Source organism: Aptenodytes patagonicus, chromosome 1 (genome assembly GCF_965638725.1).
Source record: "Aptenodytes patagonicus chromosome 1, bAptPat1.pri.cur, whole genome shotgun sequence".
Lineage (NCBI taxonomy): Eukaryota > Metazoa > Chordata > Aves > Sphenisciformes > Spheniscidae > Aptenodytes > Aptenodytes patagonicus.
Window position 1 is genome coordinate 157,675,710 of NC_134949.1, and position 21,656 is coordinate 157,697,365.

At 45.9% G+C, this 21,656-nt stretch overlaps 1 protein-coding gene across 3 annotated transcripts in view; it reads left to right on the forward strand.

Moving 5' to 3' along the window:
• LIMS1 (LIM zinc finger domain containing 1) overlaps positions 1-21,656 on the forward strand; it is a 77,645-nt gene that overhangs the window by 2,347 nt on the left and 53,642 nt on the right. Inside the window, exon 1 of one of the 3 annotated variants that reach the window (XM_076360260.1) lies at positions 367-389. The exons of 1 other annotated variant lie outside the window; for it this stretch is intronic. The gene's annotated coding sequence lies outside the window, so the exon portion shown is untranslated. Of the gene's footprint in view, positions 1-366; positions 390-19,804; positions 19,858-21,656 lie in introns of those variants that run through there. One more of the 3 variants, XM_076360253.1, reaches the window with a different exon arrangement.

A 21,656-nucleotide genomic window follows, 5' to 3' on the forward strand; every position in this document is an offset into this window, starting at 1 on the left:
GGCCGAGGGGGGTTTCTTTAGATGATTCCAGTCCGTTGAGGTCAAAATAAATCGAAAGGGCAAGGTTTGTGGAAGATACGTTTCCATTTGGTAAAATGCGAGGGGAGATTAAAAATTGGTGCATTTTCTTGTTTTGATTCTTTGGGGGAAAAAAAACCCACTAAAAATGCAAATGTTTCATTCAAAACCACTTTTTAACAAAATATAAGGTGGTCTCAAAAGCTTCCGCAAGCTGAAACTCCTAAGGGATTTTGGATCTTGACTTTTTGCTCTGATTTAGGGAGTTAAAATAATCTAAGTTTTGGGGAAGAAAACAAAAAAGGAAAGAATGACTTGAGGTCTCTCTCCAGATTTGGTACATGGAAGAGGAGCAGACATCCGGTCAGCAGGTACGCACACGGCGTTCGTTATTGTCCCCTGAAATACTCTTCTTTTTAACTTTTTTTGTTTTTTTCTCTTCCGCTTTATGGAGGCTTTTTGAACTCCAGTTGCTGCCGTGGCTTTTGTTTTGTGCCATGAAAGGAACTTGCAGGCTGGCACTGTAACCTGAACGCCGGTGCTCCCTGTCAGGCTGGGAGATCCCATTCTGCCCCCGAGGAGAGGGGTTTGGGCAGGGAGGGGTGTGCGGTTCGCCCTGTAGCTGGGATGATGCTGGGTAGCGGTTTGGGTTGAGAGTGTGTGAGCTGGGGTTTTTTTAGGGGGGCGGAGGGGATTGCAGGCTGGGTTTTGTGGGCAGCTTTTCCAGGGGGTTGTGCTGAACTCTTCTTGATGTGTTATCGTTGGAATAAGTTTCTTACGCAGAGAAAAACATTAGCTTGCAGTTCAGAACCATTATTATCTTAAGCTTTTGTTGTTTCCTAGCGCAAGCGAAGTTTTTCTTTGTAGGAGTAAATACAGGGCAGCATGCAGTAAAATCCTGAACAAAGCAAGCTCCTCTTTATTAAAAGCATAACTACATTTGAAAAACTAGCATAGACAGCTCTTGGTCCACTGTAGACTGTGAAGCTCAAAACTGGGCACTTAGTGTTATTGGCTTTGATAGGGGACTCCATAAATAAGAAGGTAAATGCGATCCTGCAGTTAAATCTCAGTTGTAACCCGCAAGTCTTTTTCTTAGAGCTGGCTCCATACAGTTACTGCAGGGGAACAATTAATGGCCTGCAATATACGGAGGATGGTTTGCATAGTTAACAAATTCTTTTTCAAGTTGCAATTAAATATTTATTACTGAAGCACTTAAGGCAGGCTTTTCAGCTCCTGCAGTTGTGGCTTCGTGCTAAGTGTGTGAGGTTAGACATCCTGATTCATCTGTGTTTTGTTCTCCTCCAAAGCCCGGTTTAAAGGTTTTTCACCCCGTAGCATAATGCAGTCTCTTAATACTTTTCAACATAGGGACGATTTAACTATTAGCTATGCTAAAAGCAGCTTGATAGCTTGTGGGGAAGTTACTTACGTCAGGTCTATCCATGATGGCAGGTGCTGATGACAAGGAAAATCAAACCGACGGTCACGTTTTGATAGCCAAAGCCTGCCCTTGTACAAGCCGTCCATAGCATGAATCAAACAGCCGCGTATGTGGTCTGCTGCGCTTGTTGTTTTAGTGATGTGTTACAGTGCACGTCACCCTTACAGCTTGTGCAGAAAGGTTGGTGTTGAGGCGGAAAGGGTGGAAGAAGGATGGGAAGGCTCTAATTCAATTTGACAATTAGAGAAAACATAGCAGGGGACTGTGCCCTGGGGTTAATACTTTTCTTCAAATTAGGACACTCCTTTGCAATTACGTCAAGCATTTCCCTTCCTGAGGTGTCTAAATCTTTATGAAAATGCGTATGTATGGGTTTTTAAGCAGATAGAAGGAAAAAAAAAGTCAAGATACTGTCATTTCCTTGGTTGGTTTTGTGTACCTCAATGACCCTTTATGTGAAACAGTAAGGATGAATTTGTCTCAGCGCCTGGAGACCATCGGTGAGGTCCCGGGGGCAGGAGCTGATGGTGTGCCCAGTGACAAACTATTTATGGGCAAAGTGGACCTCTTGTCTACAGTATGAAACCACGTTCCTTTGCAAAAATGGCATGGTCTGGAGTATCCTAGGATGTGTTAAAAATAGCATTACAACAAGGCCAGCACCCAGGATGAGGTGTTATGCTCTGTATTTTTCACGTTAATTGCTTTTCCTTATATTTTAAATCAGAAGTCCTTGAATTACAGCTCTGATCATCCTTTTTTTCATCACTTTTTAACTCATTAAAAAACCCACCAGCCACTTCTACAGAATTTGATAAGGAGGTGAATCCTAAGTCACCTGGTGCATTTAGGGTTGTTTCAATCACTGCTTGCATTAAATAGTTTGAAGAACTGAGAGCATGCTGGTGGGTGGGCTTTTGGTTGAGTAAAACCTAAACTGGTGGGAACAGTAGAGTTAAAACCTTGGGGTTTATTGCTCACATCATGGATGGGGAGTCAGTGTGGATAATCTGCGGAACTAAGGCAATGTGATGATTTTATGAACGTTTCCTGGGTGGCCTGGGCAGTACGGGGAAGCTGCTGCGCTCAGAGTTATAAGGGTTTTCTGTATTAATATATAGGCTTAGTGTAGTTCGGGGCACCGGGAAGTGCCACAGCAAAGCAATGCAGTAACGCCAGCAAATATTTGGGAGGCAACAACATGGCAGAGTGGCTCTTGTCCAGACCCCACGCTGACATGCAACAGCTGAGGGACTGATGTGGGGAGAGAAAACCACACAGAAAAATAGTTTCAAATCCGCCCTGGGAGGGGGAAAGGGGACCTCGATGCTTTGCAAGGACTCTTTGCGGGGGCTTGGCCATCCCCGCTGGGGCTGGGTGCTGCGTGGCGAGGGACCAGCTGTCAGCCTCTCGCCTGTGGAGCCGCAGCATCCCCGAGTCTTCCCTCGGTGTCTCCTGGTGCGCTCCACCTCCGATTTGGGAATGAAAAAATACAGCTTGGCAGGCGGGGCGGCACGGGCTGCCAGCCGGTGCTGTCAGGGGAAGGCGGCCCCTGCAGATTCAGGGCTGAATCAGCACAGCAGCCTCCACTTGCAAAACCCTCCGGTTTTGGTGAATCCTCCGTTGTGAGGAAATGCGTGCAAATAGGCACATATTTTGGTTTGTAGTTTTGCAAATGAACACCGTGCGCTTCTGAACTGCATCGGTAGCAGTTCTCAAGGCTAGACTTGAGTTTTGTGGCAGAGACACCAACATTTGTGCTGGATTAAGTAATTTATTTTTGCCAGGGTCTGCTGGTAAGTGGGTTGAAATTCACTTGGCAGCGGTCATCTCCCAGACCCAGCTCTGGCCAGTGTCACAAAGCAGGACAGACCATCTCTGGGCCGTGCCAGGGCAGCTGCTCTTCCTGCAGGCGGCGATTACAGAGACATTTTAATGAAGCATGTGGTTGCGCTGCAGCTGGCTGGGGTGACCCGCACGCTCCCGTCCCCCAGCATCTCTTGTGCCGGCACCGGGGAACTGTGCCAGCTGAAAACCCGTGTCGAGAGAGATTGGTAGATATATAGATTTAAAACTGTTTGTCTCAATCTGGATCAATTCTTGGATCTTGTGAGTGGCGGTGATGTCGGGGGGAAAGAGACGTGGGAAAGGTGGAAATACCCATTTCGGCAGAAGCATGGATTTGTGCCTGGGTCGTGTAGCCATGGCCCGGAGAGTGGTGTTAAAGGTGGGGTCCTGTGAGGAGGTGCTGGGGATCTAAAGAAGGAGGGGGCAGTGTTTGTTGGTGGCCTAGGTTGGGGCTGGGGACTGCCTGCAGCCGTCCCGGGTGCGGTGTCGGGAAGGGGCACGTCCGTGCTCTGTTGCACTGGAAGAGGGATCACCTGCCTGCAGGTTGTTCAAGGAGGATTGCCTGGGCAATTTTGCTTGCTGCTGTTGAAAGCACATTTGAATACGTTCTTTCTGCAGCTTGTTGTCCCCTCCTACAGCCCTGCCTGAAGGGAAACCACCCCGGCGGTGGTTTTGTCATGGTTGTCACAGAACTAGTTTGCAGAAATTCACCTTCAGAGGATTCGGAGGAAGGAGACCCCGTGTCCCGTCCCTATGACACGTAGGTTATGGTTAGAAAGGGCATGGAGAATAGCGACACATCAATGCCTGTTTAAATCTACCTAACATTTGTTGGCATGACACGACCTCATGATCTGAAGGTGCCCAGGGGCTTGCTTCACCCATCGCTTTCAGGTCCCAGAGGAACTGGACGCTGTTTATACCCGCTTGTACTATCGAGACAAAAAACAGAGCAAGAGCTGTGCCCGTGAGGTCTTACCGGCTAAGTCCCGTCGTATAGAGACACAAGTGTGGGCCAGCCACGGCGCACGTGGCTGCTTCCTTGTTTTTCCCAAGCGCTGTACCGGGAGACAAGGCAAGCTGCTGTGGGAAAGGGGGTTTGATGGGAGCTGTCGGTGAGCTTCACCGGGGCTGAAAGGAGAAGGACAGGAACATCTCGAGTGCGACATTTCTCTAGTACTTTAAACATCCCAGAAAACAACGGGTTTTTTCTCCCTTCTGTGTTTCCTTTTGTTAAGTATATGCAGTTGCACGGGAGAGGCAATATTCTGATTATATGAGAAAGGAATCAAAGCGGATCATTTTAAAGTTGCTGCTGTTAAGAAAAAGCTGACTTCCGAAATCTTTGTTCCTTCATTCACATTTTTTCCTTTTTGTTAGCCAGCCTCAGGAAATGAGAACATTCTTTTGGCTTTCCATGCCTGAGTCATATCTTATATATATATCTCTGTCTATATATAAAAATATGTTAAAACGTCTGGAGATGTCTGTTTCGGAGAGGTACTTGTTTTGTGTTAGGGTATCTAAGCTTTAAATGTTTGTACACAGTTGGATGTTTCCAGAGTTTCCCATACTTCTCTGGTTACAGGGATATGTATATTGCTGTCAGAAAGGCCTAGGGAAATGTGCTGATAACCTAGGGAATATACAAACAAGTAAAAGTAAAGCCTTTAAAGAAAGTGAGAATTTGGTATTTTTTTCAAAAATTAGACTATTGAAGCGGTTGTTTAATGTGAGTTGCATCCAAATATGTAGCTGTTTAATGTTTGCCAAGTATTTAAAAAAAAAACAACAAATGTGTGAGGAGGAAAATTGGAAAATCCCAGTAGCTCTTTTCTTGTTCTTTAAAAAAAAAAAAAAAAAAAGGAAAAGGAAGTAATTAAAAGCTCATTATACCCATCTCTGTCGTTCAGCGAGCTGACACCAATTGGGCTCTGGCAGCGGTCTGGGTACGCAGCGGGGTCTCGCTGCCTCCCTCTGTCCTCCCACCGGGGTCACACGGGGATCGTGAGACTTTGTTTTAAAAGGAAAAAAAAAAATCCATTTAGTTTAACCAAAGGCCAAATACTTAACTATGGTGGGGGAGGTGGTGGGATTTAGGAGAACAAATAAAATTTCCACCCTTGGTCGTTTAACATAGCTGCACCGAAAACGATGGGAGACCGGGGACGGTGGGTGCCGGCGGTGTCCCGTGCAGGGAGGGATGGCAGGATGGCGGTGGGGCACGAGGGGAAGATTCCCCCAAGGGGCTCCATCCGCCTCCGGGTGTTCACGGCAGCTTCTCCTCCCGCAGCTCCCACTGAAATGCCCTCGAGTTCGTGGCTCGGATAAGAAACCTCTCACTGATCAAATATTTTGATTGCATCTTGGCCTTCCTGTTAGTTCCTTCGATCTTTTCTCATCAGTGGATTATAGTGGGCTTTCAAAAGTCTTGCTTGTTGAAATAGTTGCATAAATATGGTCCTCGGGGTAGGTGTTATTTAGAAAAGGACTTATCTCCCAGAAAAATATCTACCTCTTTTTGCCCCTTCAGCGTGCTCGTTTGCCGTCGTGTGTCAAAGAAGTGTGATTTCTATAATTATATCAAAGAATAGCAGCTTATTGTTAATTGTTTGAAATAATCTAAAGGCCAGTGGGACTTATTCTTTTGGCTGATTTCCTGCTCATTCAAACACTGAAGAACTGTTTCAGGTTCACATTTTAGAAAAAAAATATAAAAGAAACCCGTAAAGCCAGGACAGTCTCTGGGGGAAACTGATGGGCTCGCAGCCCAGGGATGAATCCCCCTCTGTTGAAATCTTCAGCAGTTACAATTTCTCGTTTTTCAAAGAGAAAAGGCTCCCCGGGCATCCCGCCCACGTGACGTCCCCTGTGAAACGGCGTCGCTCAACCCCGCTTGATGCCACGCTGGGAGCTGGATGTCTTCAGGCGGTGGCACAAAGCCGTCCGGTCGCCAGGCTGAGTTTAGCTTTGGAGTGCAGCCGGGGCGGCGGGGGGATGAGTTGTGCCATAGCTCTGCAGTCAGACGAAGCAAGGGAGGAGGGATAACATATTGCCAGTGGCTACGTACGGTGTAAGCCCAAAGGTCAGAGCTTCCAATCTTTGTCTAAGACTGAAAGCCGCATTTTCCTTGTTGTCGCATGCAGGATGGGAACGATCGCCCTGACCTCTCCAGCGGGACCTGAAGAGGGTCTGAGGGTTTTCAGCGGTGGGGGGTGTTCGATGCGCCCGGCTCTGGCTGGGTCAGTACAGATCCCAGCACTGTTCTCAAGGGAAGGCAGGGTGCTCCTCGGTGTCGGCTCACATCCGAGGCAGAGCTCACCCAGCAGACGCTGCTCTTCAGACCCGTCCTTTCCCCAGCCTGCATTAAATCTGCTGCTGGACCAGGGCTTCGTTTTGAAAAGTACAGAGAAAATGAAGTGCGATTTTAAGTGTCACGTATTAACGAAGCTGCTTCATTTTGATGCGGGTGAAGCTCTTTGTGCTTGCGATTGCTTAGCTGATACACTGCAAGGGGGAAATAATTTGGATTTCTTGTGTTGAAGTAAATCTGAGTCACAAATGTGAAAATCAATACTTTTATTATTACCATGCAGAGATGGGTAAGCAGTACAGTTAAGAGGATCCTTGACATTACCCTTGGGAAAATTACTAGAACATGATAAAATGGCAGAGGATCCAGGAACAGTAATATTGCCTTATTGCTCAGGTTTCATGAGAAAGCTTTCTGCTCACCTTGGGCTATTTATTCATTTATAAATAGCTTTGTGAACCTGTATTTAAGAGAGATATTCAAGGAGTTTAATGCTGTTGCATGATATCGATGTCTTTTCAGAGCAGTTTCAACATGGACAGATTCCCAAGGTAGGCAGAATTATGAAATTAGCATTTCACTTTAGATGAACTTTAGACATTTCCGTAGAATGCAGAATAACGTATTTTTAGTGTGATGAACTAAGAATTTCCTTCTAACTATTTCAGGTAGACCCCGCCTCTCTCTTGCATCCCCAAGACCAGCTATCCCCAAATCCATTGCCGTAATGGACTTTCTGTTAAGTCCATATATGCACAGTTTAAAATGTGCAGCAGTGTTACTTCCATACATGTACAAAAATAAGCACCAGAGTCCGCAGAAGGGAAGTGATGGGGAAGATGCTGGGTTGTAAGTCACTGCGTGCCCAGCAGAGCCGCCACGGCCGTCGCAGCCATCACTTGGACGAGCTGGATGGTGGCAACGTGGTGTTGGGAGGTTTTCTGCCGGGAGAAGGGCTCCATCCTGACGGAGGAGGAACCATGCCACTGAAAGCTGTCTTCTGGTGTCCCACCCATGTAGGCTTGAAGGATGTTAATGGTACTAATATTAAGCAGAGGATTTTTCTCTCCTCTGTTGAGTAATGCTCCTTGTTTGGTTTGCATTACAGGTATTTACCAGTTCTCCCTGCCACAGTGGGGGGAGAATATAATGAAAAAGTGCTGAGTCCAGATTTTCTAACACATCATTAATCCCTTTTCATGAAAGTGTGTGCAGAATGCAAAGGGCCTTAGTTCCACATCAAGAGGTTTTCCATCAAACTTGGAAAAAATGTTACCCACTCTGTGTTCATGATTTAAATAATAATGTTCTTGTAGCTGGTCTTGGGGATGCAAGAGGGAGGCGGGGTCTACCTGAAATAGTTAGAAGGAAATTCTTAGTTCATCACACTAAAAATACGTTATTCTGCATTCTACGGAAATGTCTAAAGTTCATCTAAAGTTCGTGTTGCTATAAAGTTCAAAAAGCCCAAAAAAAGTGTCTGTGCCATCAATATCTAATATTTCAGATTGTAGTGTGCATTTTCATTAGTGCTTGAGTGGAAATGTTGCAAGGATGTTAACAGAATTGCATTTACTGAAAACTTTGTTTCATTTGCTTTTTTCCTTATGATATTAACAGAACTCAGGGAGGACAAGGAGCTCGTAATATTTGTCTCAAATATTCTTATCTTAAAGTGAACATTAAGAATTTACAGAAAGGACATACTTGTTTTTCAGAAATTCATAAACAGTGAAATGTATCTAAGTAAAAATAGTTGGATTAATTTATTTAGTCTGAAGACAATATAGTCGCAATCATTCAGAGCACTTGAGTTAAATTCCTGAGTTCACTCAGGTCAAGTTACGAGTTTAAATTTTCATTTCCTTGGAGCCAAAGGCTCAAGTGCGTGGAGCTGGCATGTCACGCGTCTCCCTGTAACAGGGCCTGGGTTCACCCTTGTCCGTGGCCCATGCGAGTGTTAAACTGCATCTGTGCTACTGGATTCTCTTTATAAGCTTTCTTAAGAGGTACCTACATCACGTCACGTGAAGCATTTAAACCAACCAAACAGGTAAAAGCGTGGCAGGAGAAAATGTAAATTTTTTTTCTGTTTTTTTTAAGTGATTCTGCTGTAAATTATTCCGTAACTGTTCATTGTGAACAAGCAGGTGCTGCAATAGGATGTTGCAGCAAAAATATTACTAGCAATTGGCCTGGTCAGGTATATAAACACAGGATGCCTCTACTGAAGTCTTCCTTCCGAAGCAAGAAATGCTTCAACAAGAATTGCTAACATTTTAAAACCTCAGTGGATGATGGTACGGCATCAAAAGCACTGTGGCAAGGGGTGCTTCGGTTCTGCCTGTTGCCTTCACAAATTGTCATTGCTGGCATTTTTCTCCCTGGATGCTGGAAAGTTGCAGCTGCCCTTTGGCAGGATGATGTTGCCCGTACCCAAAGAGACGTGGCACGGCGCAGCTGGGGGAGGCGTGCAAAATGGCTGCTCGGTGAGCGATAGAAGTTACAGCTGGGATCTCCAGACCCTCCCGCCAGGCCTATCCCGATGGGCTTCATGCACTGAAATGCAAAATTATAAGTAACAAAGGAGTTGAGAGAAACAGTGGCAGTGTCTGGGGCATCCAAACACAAGGCAGCGGTCGGCAGCCCGCACGGTGGCGTGGGTGTGGGTACCCTCCTGGCAACCTCACCAGGTGGTGATGGCACCTCTCCCATCTTTTCTCAACACCAGAAGAATGTTTCTTTCTTATGTACCTTATCACCTTACGTTACCTTATCGTGGCATGCTAGGATGTTTAATTTTCTGACCGCTCTGGTGTACCCTGTTGCTTTGCTTTTGTAAATATGGATTTCTGTGCTAACAAATGTGTGCTTTTACAGAGGACATCTTCAATGGTTCATCAACCCGAACCACAGCGGTGGCTTTCTCTTCCTCTTCAGCACACAGGCACGAGGCCACGCTGTGAACCGATTGCACTAATAACTTGTGTACGGGCGGGAGAAGAGAGGAAGCTGCCGCTGAAGTCAGGAATCGTTTGCTTGTTCATTAGTTATGAAGAGCCAAACTGAGGTCATTTCTAGCTAGCTGGCCAACATGCTACTGCTTGCTTCTCTTGAGCTCTCTCTGCAGAGTCACTGTCTGCATCACCCCTCTGGCTGTATCTTTTGGGAGGTGAGGGCAGCAACCCAGCGAGGATGAAGATTAAATTGCCCCACATTTTTTCCAGGAATACAGGAGCGTTTTCTAAGGATACAGAAGTGTCTTCTACAGGGGAAGAATCTGTAGAATCCTGTCCGCCTCTCAAAATTGGAGGAGCGTGATTCAAAAAGGGTTTGTCTGCATTGCCATGTCAAGAGGGAAATGAGATGGACCACCAGCTGCCTTTACCATTTTTTTAAATAGAGCAGCTTTTGCAGAGGTATTTTAAAATGTGGGGGTTACTTCCTTTTTTGCTGCCTGACAGTGATATGGAAATACCTGAGGAACACATTTTAAGAATGTTCTCCCCCCTGCCCCCCCCTTTTTTTTTTTATTAACTCTAAAAATGTCAGTTTTGTCTTCCGTGACTCCTATATCTGGAAGATTTGGGGCATGCTTGTTGGGAACGGCTATCAATTTGTCCCAGTACAAAACCATCTGTGAACAAGCCCTAAGGTTTTACTGTGACATCCCACTTGCTGTTGCTGTTGTCGTGTTAATAGCTTTTCGGTCAGATGAGAGTTTTGTAGCCTGGACAGGAACTGAATTTCTAATGGAGAAAATAAACTCCCCAAAAAGAGAGAAAAAAAGAAGTTTTGATTAAAAAATGGTTGTCCTGATTTATATTTTTGCCAGCTCCTATAATAAAGGTTGAAATGATTACCCGTCAGAAAGAGAGGTGATTTTTCCTTACTCAGAATCAAGTTCCTTTCAAGTCTGCAGGGGGTGTGTCACTAACTTCAAGAAAAATAGATTACGGGAGCTCTGTGACAATTCCACAAGGCTGCATGCATGTAAATAGAGAATTCTGCACCAGTTTAAGGTGATATTTGATTATCTTCTGCATGTCGTTAGGAACACAGAAATTCCTCAAGCCATGTGTTTGATCACTCGTTGTTGAACGTTTCTGATAATGTGCAAACGCTAGAGGTTAGCGTGATTAACTGGTTCGGTGCCGAGGGATTACAGCAACTCTCTCCCAATTCTCCTCAAAGCCAATTGAAATTCCGTTGTCCTGTTTAATGGGGCTTGGTTTAGACTCAAGGGTCTGTAAATGGAACGTCAATGGCCAAATAAGACAAAATACCTGCTAATACTTGGAAAATAATTCTGCCGTTTTTGAAAGCTTGCTTCTGCGTCTCAGATATAGAGAAGAAACTATTGCTGTTTTGAGTTAGTTTTGTCCAGATGGTACAGTAAGGTCGGTCTCATAACAGTTACAGCTTGGAAGGATATTTTCCTAATCTATCGTTTCTCATATTTAAAGAAGAGCAGCTGCTTGTTAGATAAATGGGTGCGGCATGCCTGCCCACTGTCACATCCCTGTGTGCCTTCAGTTCAAGATGTTGTAAGTTGGATTTTATGCCTGGTGAAACTATATTTTGTGTAATCTGTGTCATGCTTATAACTAGTAAATAAGGCTGTTTCAGCTTTTTTTTTTTTCTTCCATAAAAAAGACCTGAATTTAATTTAAAAGTGACTGTTGCACTATATGACCCTGTAGTTTTATTTACAGCGTTTTTCAGCAGATCTTGGCAACGCCCTTTCGTTGCCATAATTGGGTTCGCATAGTTTGGCAAACCGTCATGCAAATGTAAACGTGAGAGAGAAAATGAAAGTCCGGACCTGCAGGCTACGAAAAGCGAGTCAGCGCAGGTCCGCTTGCTCAGGAGGTTGGCACCCAAATGACAGTTCGGTTTCAGTCTTACGCAGCGGAATATTAAAAAGTTGTGTATTAACCCAGTGTAGTGCTAACTGATATAATTTAATTTACATTTTTAGCCCAGTAGCCACTTGGCTGATGACCTGCGTGTCGTTCTTTCAGCTTCGGTGCAAGTGAAACGGTTACGGATGGGTAAGCAAGAAGGAGGTGCCCGTTCACGGGGGCCTTAATGGATCCTCGGATGACCTCTGGGGAGTGAATTTTGCAGTGAGTGTGTTGCATTTGTGAAAGGGAGCCGAGGTTTGGGTTTGCAGCGGAGTTGCTACTGCAAGTGGGTGGGATTGGGGTGGGGTTGGAGCCCACGGGACTGCGGTCTGTGGGGCTCCTGGTGACCTGCCTGTGAGCTGGGAGGGCCTGTCGCTGCCTCTCACGGCTGAGGTAAGGTCCAGGTGATCTCCTGGGCACGCGTGGGTCCAGTCTGAGGAGCGGCCGCCTGTGCCACGGACTGGCGGCGTTTTGCAGCAGTTAGATTTTGACAAAGCCAGAACTCCCCTTCGAGAAAGGGAAGGCAGGGGAGAGGTGCTGCGCCTTGTAGCACTGCTTAGTGAATGATGTACGTGAATAAAAGAGCAGCAGGGAGGACAGCATTTATACATCAGCTTGACCAAGGGCATTTTAATCACTTGTGGTGCATCCCACAAGCAGCAGGGCTCTGAAACGCCTGGGGGGGGGCACTTCGGTACTGAAGAGGGTAAAGAAGGAAGGGAGGAAGGAAGGAACATGAAGATAACACTTAAAATGTCTAAGTCACTGTGGTTTCTAAGGTGTCTGTTTTATTTGGACTGCTTGCTCAGCACCTCTTGTGTTACTTTTCATTATACCAGTACTTTTCAATGACATTGGGATTTAATGGTAAAAACAGGATTTCTGTTCATTTGGTATCATCCCCCACTCCCCGTGAACCAGATTTGATTCTGGACAACTGTAATGGTTTCAGCAACTTAATGGATAAATCATAATCTCTATGTGTGTTGCATTATGTTTCTGTTCCTAATTAATTTATGCTGGTGATATCTGCTGAATGCTGAGCAGCAGGTCAGGCTGCTGAGAGCTACCTGTTGTTATCTCCTTTATGGGGATGTGGAAAAGCCAACTCCTGAAGGGGATAGCTGCAAGGCAATGTTAGAACAGAAGATTTGCCACTCTGGCAGCAGCAGTGGCAACCAAATGCGTATTAGACAGATCCCCAACAAATGCTTGGACTACTTTTGCATCCTCTCTGCAGTATTCCCATCGTAGCATCCCCAAAAGCGAGGGGGTGGGGGAGGGAGCGCTTTGATTACAAGGATTGCTAAAAGCCAATAGAACGAGGAAGATGTCTCCGCTGCAAGGGGATTTTTAGAAAGGTCTCCTTCCTCCAGGCTTGTTTTGCGGCCGTGCGGTTTTCAGCAGGAGCAGGGCAGTCAAGTGCCTCGGTCCGTCCTGGTCTCTGTTCTCAGCTTGGGGTCCTGCTGCCTCAAAAGGGGCAGTGGTGGGTCCAGCCTCCGTGCAGGGCTGCTCTTGCGGTCCAGCCTCGCAGGTGTGGTGGCGGCTGTGGGAGCAGAGGAGGAAGGGATCTTCCGAAAAGTGACTTGACCAGCTTGGAGCCCATATGCTGGTTGGTGTTTCATCTGCATCGCTGGTCAGAGGGTTGGGTGGAAATCCAGGAACTCCTCGCTGCTTTTCTGGAGGGATGCCAGATCTTGCTCCGCCTCTCCCCAAGCATGTCCCAAAGAGTGAAAGACGACTGACCGCAAAAAAGCGGTGTCTACTTGAGAGGTTTAAAAACTTGGGTTTTGCCCAGTAATTAGAAAAAATGCCTAGCTTCATATATATTACAAGTTATCTGTCCTCTAAATCTTTTTCTGAGGGAGGGTTATAACGGTGATGCTCTCCGATGGATTCCCATCTGGATGACCCAGACTTCTGAATTTCTAGAGCATGTTGTGCGTGGCCTTGACATTTGAAATGTTGCCATAAGAGTACAGGCTAGCATTTTTAGATATGTTTTATTCCAGTTAACAGTACTGGCAGATTTCATTTATGCTATAAGCAACTCTGATTCGTATCCCAGTTTCTGAAAGAAAAAATTGCTGGTGATGTTCAGGGACACACATTATGTGTAAGATAAGTGTAGCTTAGCGCTGGGCTTACACCCATGTACGATGCTGCTCAGTGGGACAAACGTGGTCAGGCACAGGCTCTAACAGTATCTGTGTAGAATTGGGCAGAGCACGCAGCACAGAGTTACTGGAGTTTATGCCAGCTGTGGAAGACTGGTGATAGCTTCGTGTTAGTAGGTTTTATACCAGGAGAGGTCACCTGCCAATATTTAAAAAAAAATATTTGATCCGGGTAGGAGAGTTTACAGTGGACTGATACTCAGCACCACACTGCTTGCACCATGTTTGATCCCGCCTGAGAAGCTGTGAAACGGGCTATGCATAAACTGTGTCTTTGAACTGCGATTTCAAGGAGATTGCAGCTTGCTGAAGGTCAGAGAGCAGGGCCAGGAATGGTATACAGATTTTTTCTGTTGTTGTTTATTTGGGAAAAAGAGAGCTTAAAAGCAAACACACACAAGCAGCAAACAAAGGAAGGCTCTGCTTTGCCAAATGTCTTGCTCGTAAGAACATTGGCAATGAGATGCTCTTGAACTGTCATCCATCTCCTGCCTTAGGGGGAAAAAACAGTCTCTGTTGTTCCTTAGTGGTGTCTGTTTTACAAACCCTTTGTTTTTATACCCTCAGTTATAGGTTGATTGGACCGATTATTCTGTATTTGGGAAGGTGCCTTTGAGCAATCTAAGCAGACATTAATGTTGGCCTGAGGATAAAACAACCTCCTCCCCCTTGAGTAGAGGATGTTGCTCTGAACCCAAAAGCGCGGCATTCTCCTCCGGCTCCTGTTCGGAGGGTGACGGTAGCGTGGCACAGTCCCGCAGTGACATTCATCCTCCCTTTGGGTAGGTATGTGCTGTTTGGCATGGTTGGCCTGTGTACATTTCTTAAGATTTTATTAAAAATATGCATTTCTCTTGTACTTTATCCAAGTACAAATAACGTATTAATGAAGGTCTCCATAGCTGAAAGGAATTCAGCAGGAAATCCTGTGGCTGATCTGACCACAAGGAAAGTTTTGTCTTCATTTGTCTTTCTTACCTTTTGCCTCTTACTTCCAGTATCTAATTGCTGTTCCATGGTTCCTGGCACTGGTGGTTAAAGCTGAGGGCTGTTTCCTTTTTTTATTTATTTTTTTAATATCTTTTGGCATCTATAGGCTGAAAGTGAGGACATGGAGAGACCAGAATTTAAAGGAACTTTGGGCCACTTTGAGCATGTTCCTCACGGAAATCAGATTTAGTTTCAAGTTTTAGGTACAGGATAGTTTAAGGTAATTTAAATCTGGATAATTTAAAAGCTGCTTTTCTGTAATGATTCCAGGAGGAGAAGGCACTGGGTTACGAGTCCCTTTTTTGGAACCGCTGAGCATCTGAAGCCGTTCTCATTCATTTCAGCAGAAGTTCAGATATATTTCCCCAACCATCTTTTTGAAGGTGCTCCCTTTGGCCTCGCTTCCATTTCACGTAATATATTTCATATAATACCGGTGTATATCATCTTCTCTGGCTGTATTACAGTCTTGAATCCATTTACTGGAATTCTTGTGCTTTCTTTTCAAGTGTTTACTGCTAACCGCTAATAAATCTGGAACATATTGGGACTTGGTGGGATGTTGGGCTTCCCAGGATGAAACTTCATTGTTTCCCGTTACAGGCTGTGGCTGGCAATTGCCTTCCCCTCCCTCCCACCCTCAGTCATCCGAAGTCCTCTCTTACTGCACCAGCTTTTTCTACCCGAGCTGTCCCTGCTCATTGCCGCCTTTGTCCCCCCTTCCTGCGGGTGTCTCTTCCCAGGGTGGTCCTGCTGGAAAATGTGCCCGCAGTTGCTCCTGTGTTGGGGGCAGAAGGCTCCTGGCACAGGCTCGCCCAAATCCCATCTGAACCGCTTCATCTGCAGTGACTGCAAGAGGTTTGAGTAACTTGAAGTGACTCAGAAGAGCAGCCAGGGGCCCAGCATGAAAGATAAGATTTGAAATAAATCAAGAGTACGTGCCCAAAATCACGTCTTCTACTGAATTCTTGTTTTCACCCGTCTTTGTTTTCATTTTAAGCATTTAGGATGGGAAGTGTCTTTTCAGATTTCTGTAGCTGCCCAGTATATTTTGAAGCTCTTACATAAACAAAAAGTAGTCCAAATGTGTCTCTTAAATCTCTAGTTGTAGCAGACACCAGGATTAAGTAGCGGGTTTCATCGGCCGCAGTCTGGCCGACTGTCTCTTCCCGGGTTTTACTTTCGAAGTCACGTGGGAACAAAAGATGACAAAAAGCCTCTGCTTTTCTCCCAATTGCCCCTGCTCACAGGTCGCAGCGTGGCAGAGCTGTAACCCCCCGCAGCGATGGGGTGGTACCTGGGGCGAGGCGGGGAGCGGGGCGCATGGGAGATGCTGCGGGGAGGTGGACTCCCACGGCCGAGCTCCCAGCTGCCGAGAGCAGTTTTGTCTTGTTGTCTTAATTTTTTTCAAATAAAAACTTCCTCTGCGTTTTTTTTCCCCTTAAGTTGAGGGAACCCAAATAGTTTTTCCATGTGTGGTTTCAGATGAAAATGCTTTTCTTCTTCTTTTTCTTTCTGTCAAAAGAACTAGTGGAAATTTTTTTGAGTATTATTCAAAGACCTTTATTTTTTTTCCCCTAGGCTTACTCTTTACTTTGGACCGATGCCTTGTTTTTCAGTAGCAGATCAGAGCTACCAAAAAAGGTGTCTGCTAGACAAGCGAAGTAACTTTTTAAAAATTAATTTGGTACTCTTTTCATACAACAAGATTGATAATTGTATGTTATTGGCATTGCCATGATCTAAAAGTGGTAGTAAAATAAAGATGCCTTGGGCTGACATTTTTTTGCTGTCCTGAATGAATTCTGTTATGGACTGTGTTCAAAATAACTTGGCATCTTTGCAGCTCTGTATTACTTAGAAAGCAGGAAAGTAAATTTTGGGAGTAACTTCTTTCTATTATTGGAATATCTAGTATACAAAATTAGTGTTTACTTTTTGTTAGGCACAACATCTGGGGATTTCAGTTTCTTCTGCTAAATCTTATGTTCAAATTAGGGTGGTGATGGTTATTCTGAAAGAAGTACGTCAGGTTTTTTTGGAGCTGTATGGCAGCAGTATTTTCAGATGAGTTCTTCATAAGTTTGGAGTGTTTGTGGAAGTCCCAGGTTAAAGCACATTTCCTTCTAGGGCTTATGTTTACCTCATCTGTTCCTATCATTATTATAAATATGTAACTTACTGTAAAGGAATGAATTAAGGGAAAAAATAAGGATATAATTCTAATACGAGTTCTGGTACTGCTCTTGTTCTTCTACATTTGCCCTATTTTCCACACAAATAAAAGTGACCTGTACCTTACCTCACACCTGATGTTAAGTTAGTATTTCTGTTTATTTATATGCTGAGTACTTGCTGTGCTACTGGACTTGATGACTTGCTAGTTTTATAGCAGTTAGAAGTGAATGGAAGTAGAAATGGGAATGCGTGTTGTCAGAGGAAGCACAAATGACGTGCCAAAAAACCACTGCAGATTAGTACGGACTTTAGACCTCTGTTTTTAACTGCTTGTTAAGGGTATGCCGTGATAGTAATTCTTTATCCGAACATGATTATTTATATGCATAACACACTTCATACACAACCCATATTTAGATCGCTTCTAGGATCCCTGTGAATGCTCCTTCTTCACATTCTTTCATGAAGGGTGTGTGTCCACAGAGGCTTTAAAAATTACTTTTAAGAGAAAAAAATTCTGAGAAATACCACACCCTCTTGCTCCAAAGAAGCCTTGTGCTGTTTTTCTTTTGGCTATGTTTCTTTTTGTTTTCTTTTTGCTTCCTGAGATGTATGTTACCTGAAAGTTGCCCTGGAGTATTTGATGGTGGTACTGGCATAAGAGCCTGCGTGATGGGCCGATACCGGGGAGCAGACAACAGCTGATGTGTCCATATCCCTCTTGAATCAGTGGTGAGTTGTACATGGGATTATCCTTAAAGGATTTTTTAGGTCAACTGGGGTTGTTTAGCCTGGAGAAAAGGAGGCTGAGGGGAGACCTCATCGCTCTCTACAACTACCTGAAAGGAGGTTGTAGCGAGGTGGGGGTCGGTCTCTTCTCCCAAGTAACAAGCGATAGGACAAGAGGAAACGGCCTCAAGTTGCGCCAGGGGAGGTTTAGGTTGGATATTAGGAAAGATTTCTTCACCGAAAGGGTTGTCAAGCATTGGAACAGGCTGCCCAGGGAAGTGGTTGAGTCGCCATCCCTGGAGGTATTTAAAAGACGAGTAGATGAGGCGCTTAGGGACATGGTTTAGTGGACATGGTGGTGTTGGGTCGATGGTTGGACTCGATGATCTTAGAGGTCTTTTCCAACCTCAATGATTCTATGATTCTATGAAAATCATCTCCTTTAAATCCAAACAAGGATGGTTATCCCAGTTTATCCAAGGCAATTTGAAACAGCTCTTAAATTACTGCAGTCTTCATGCGTGAACAAATCCACTTCTCTGGCTGCTCATGTGCCTTTCATTTTTGCCATTAACATTCCCCCCAGCAGAGCTCACAAGCAGAATTTTTGCTTGTGGTGGCTTCCTGAGCAGGAAGGGTAAGACTTGATGTGATCCTTATTTTAGTCCCCGCCAAGGACAGTAGGCTGTGAGGGGCTTGGACGAACATTGCAGACAAGACTAGGTGAATAAAAAAGGGAATAGGGGGCATGCAAAGGTACGACCGCCTGCTACCCCGCTCTGGTCTTCATTTCCTATCTGCTTCATCATTTGTCTGTAAATCTCTTCAGCTGGCATCAGTCGAGTGCCTGGGTTTCAGCAGTTGTCTGCTCGCTGTCGATATGTGTCCAGCTTCTGGCACCAAGTGGCCACTGTCACCGTGTTATCTCACACAGCGGTCTCCAAAGCGGGGTGTGTGCACAGGACAATGCACTGGGGTGCAGGAAGAAAATATTAGGACTTCAGTAGTGCACGCACATAATTTATAAATGAATAAGTATACCTGTAGTGGGGGTGTGCGCTCAAATTTTTTACTGATAGGAGTACATGATCAAAATAGTTTGGAGACCACAGCTCTAGCAGATGGAAAGTCAGTTCTTTCTTTTTTTCCCCTTATTTGTCCCCTGATTGTGGCTCTGCTAAATTCAGCCCTCCACAAGTACAGCCTCCTCCCAGCTTTTAGACACTGTGTAATGAAATTAATCCCCCAGGTAACTCAGCTGAATACCGCTCCTTCTCCAAGAGAAGACGTACGTGAAGGGGTCTGGCTGAAGGGGAAGCATGCTTGCGGTCTGCCTCTCCAATGCAATTACTTGAAATGCATCCACATGATCTCTTCCTTTTGATTTGAGTGGGAGCTGGTTGGTTTCACAGTGCAGGCAAGAGAGCTGTTTTCTTCTCCTGAAGTGAAACGCCTGGTATCTGATACTCTATTTATCGAGGCCGGTTAAGGGAAGGAAAGGCGAAGGGGCACAGCTGGGCAGCGGGGTGACTGAAGAGGGGAGGGGAGCGAGCGTGGTGCCAAAATTTGCGGGCCTGGCGGGGAGCAGCAAATGTGGAGGTGAGGTGACTCAGGCAGCATCCCTACCGGTCCGCCCCGCTGTGCCTCCGGGCCTGGATTACTCCCGTCCTGCCACTCCTTTTCTCTTGGAGCAGTGCTTCCCTGCCCTCTCCGAAAACGACAAAGGGAAGCTTGCCAAGGCGCTTTGGCCAGCGGGGCGCAGCAGCAGGAGCGGGGTTCTGCTCCCGGCAGCAGCCAGGCGAGCTTCAGGTGAACCCTCAACTTCACCCTGTTTGGGGTTACGAATGTGGGTTTGTACTAACGGCCACCGCGTGGGCGCCCAAGCGAGCAGGCAGCACAGGGGAAGCGATTCGTTCCTCTTTGCACCGCCTGGTGTAAACACTCAGGCCAAGGAGTAGGGAAAAGGAGTGGGACAGACGGACAGATGGACATCCCCTATCTAGCTGTGTCCCCAGACAGTGCTTTCAAAGCAGGGTCTTAAATGCCAGAGCCCCCCAGCCCGGCTGGCAGACAGGCTGCAAATCCAGCTGAGGTGGGACTGTGCTGCTAATGAACGCTTTGCTCACGGGCTTGAGAGCCCTCAAGTCCTTCCCTTCTGCTTAAGGTAAACTACTCTGGTTTTTTTTCCTTTCTTTTTAGCTAAACAGCCTTTCTGCTAGAGCCGTAGGTCCAGGCTCCAGGTGGTCTGAGGTAAGGATGTGTTGTGGTTTAACCCCAGCCGGCAACTCAGCCCCACCCAGCCGCTCGCTCACTCCCCCACGGTGGGATGGGGGAGAGAATCGGAAGAGTAAAAGTGAGAAAACTCGTGGGTTGAGATAAAAACACTTTAACAGGTAAAGCAAAAGCCACGCACACAAGCAAAGCAAAACCAGGAATTCATTCACTGCTTCCCATGGGCAGGCAGGTGCTCAGCCATCTCCAGGACAGCAGGGCTCCATCACGCGTAACGGTTATGTGGGAAGACAAACGCCATCACTCCGAATGTCCCCTGCTTCCTTCTTCTTTCCCCAGCTTTATATACTGAGCATGATGTCACATGGTATGGAATATCCCTTTGGTCAGTTGGGGTCAGCTGTCCCACCTGTGTCCCCTCCCAACTCCTTGTGCACCCCCAGCCTCCTTGCTGGTGGGGTGGGGTGAGGAGCAGAACAGGCCTTGACTCTGTGTAAGCGCTGCTCAGCAGTAATGAAAACATCCCTGTATTACAACACTGTTTCCAGCACAAATCCAAAACACAGCCCCATACTAGCTACTATGAAGAAAATTAACTCTATCCCAGCCAAAACCAGCACAGGATGGAAGCCCAGAGTGAGATTTGGTCCCCTGCGCCGCACCCTCTGCCGCTCCTGGACCTTTTGATAAATGGTGTTGCCTCTGTCCCAGCTCCACGGCTGCCAGCTGAGCCCCGTACCACCTCCCTGTCTTACAGGAGTGCTTGAGGGCAAATAGTTTAAGGACCACAAGATGCTCAAACACTAGAGTCAGCTCTGTATACAGTAGAGGGAAGCAGCCAGTGGAGGACTGATATGTAAAGAGGTTAGTCATCTGGGGAATGGGTCCCTGCCTCGACACCCCCTTCTTCCTACCTAAAATAAGCAAAATCAGGTAAAACTGCAAGAGGAATACAATTCTGGGGTTATAGTGTGTTTAATATTCCACAGATGGAATTGCGGGGGGGGGAAAAAAAAAGCATTGATGCTAAATTAATTCATTATAACCTATTATTCAGTACTAAGCAGCAGGGTGATTGAACTTGATTTATAATGAAAGTATTTTTGTTTGCCCTTAACGATTGCTTTTGTTACAGCCATCAGAATGGAGTAGTACCTTAGGTTATCCTGCAGATAAGACTGCCCTCTGCTTTGCTGTAAGGTGTCCTCATTTTTCAGGGGGAGGAAAAAGAACCAAATGATGGTGCCGGCTTGGAAAGTTATTGCATAGCTACTGTCACATAAAACAGAATTAATTGCAAGAGCTTTAAAATATGTGCAATATGTGTACTGGCTTTCTACAAACTGGCACTCTTAGCAATTGTCGGTAGCAATTATGCCAAAGCTTTATGCTTGTATGGTCAAACACAAGACTTTAATGGTGAATGATTGCAGATAAGTTATTTTGGTTTTATCTTCCGAAGGGTATCCTTTTGCGTCTTACTGGCTTAAACATGCAACACACACTCCTGCCTCTCTGTTGCTGCACGTGATGCTGCACCTTCCTGCCGCCCTACTGTCAAAGCACTGATACGGAAAATAAGTCCCTGGATAAGCCAGTGGGTGAGAGGAGGAGGGCGCTGAGGAAGGATGGGAGGGTGGGCAGGGACCGGCAATCCGCCTGGGTGACGGAAGGGGAGCTGGATGAGATGCTGAGATTTCTGCAGATGCATGACCCCAGAGCTGTCGACCTGAAGGGGTGGAGGAGTTCTTGAGGGTTACTGCACTGACGTGCAAGACAGACGTGGACTAGAAAGGGTTGTCCCGTGAATAAAAGTA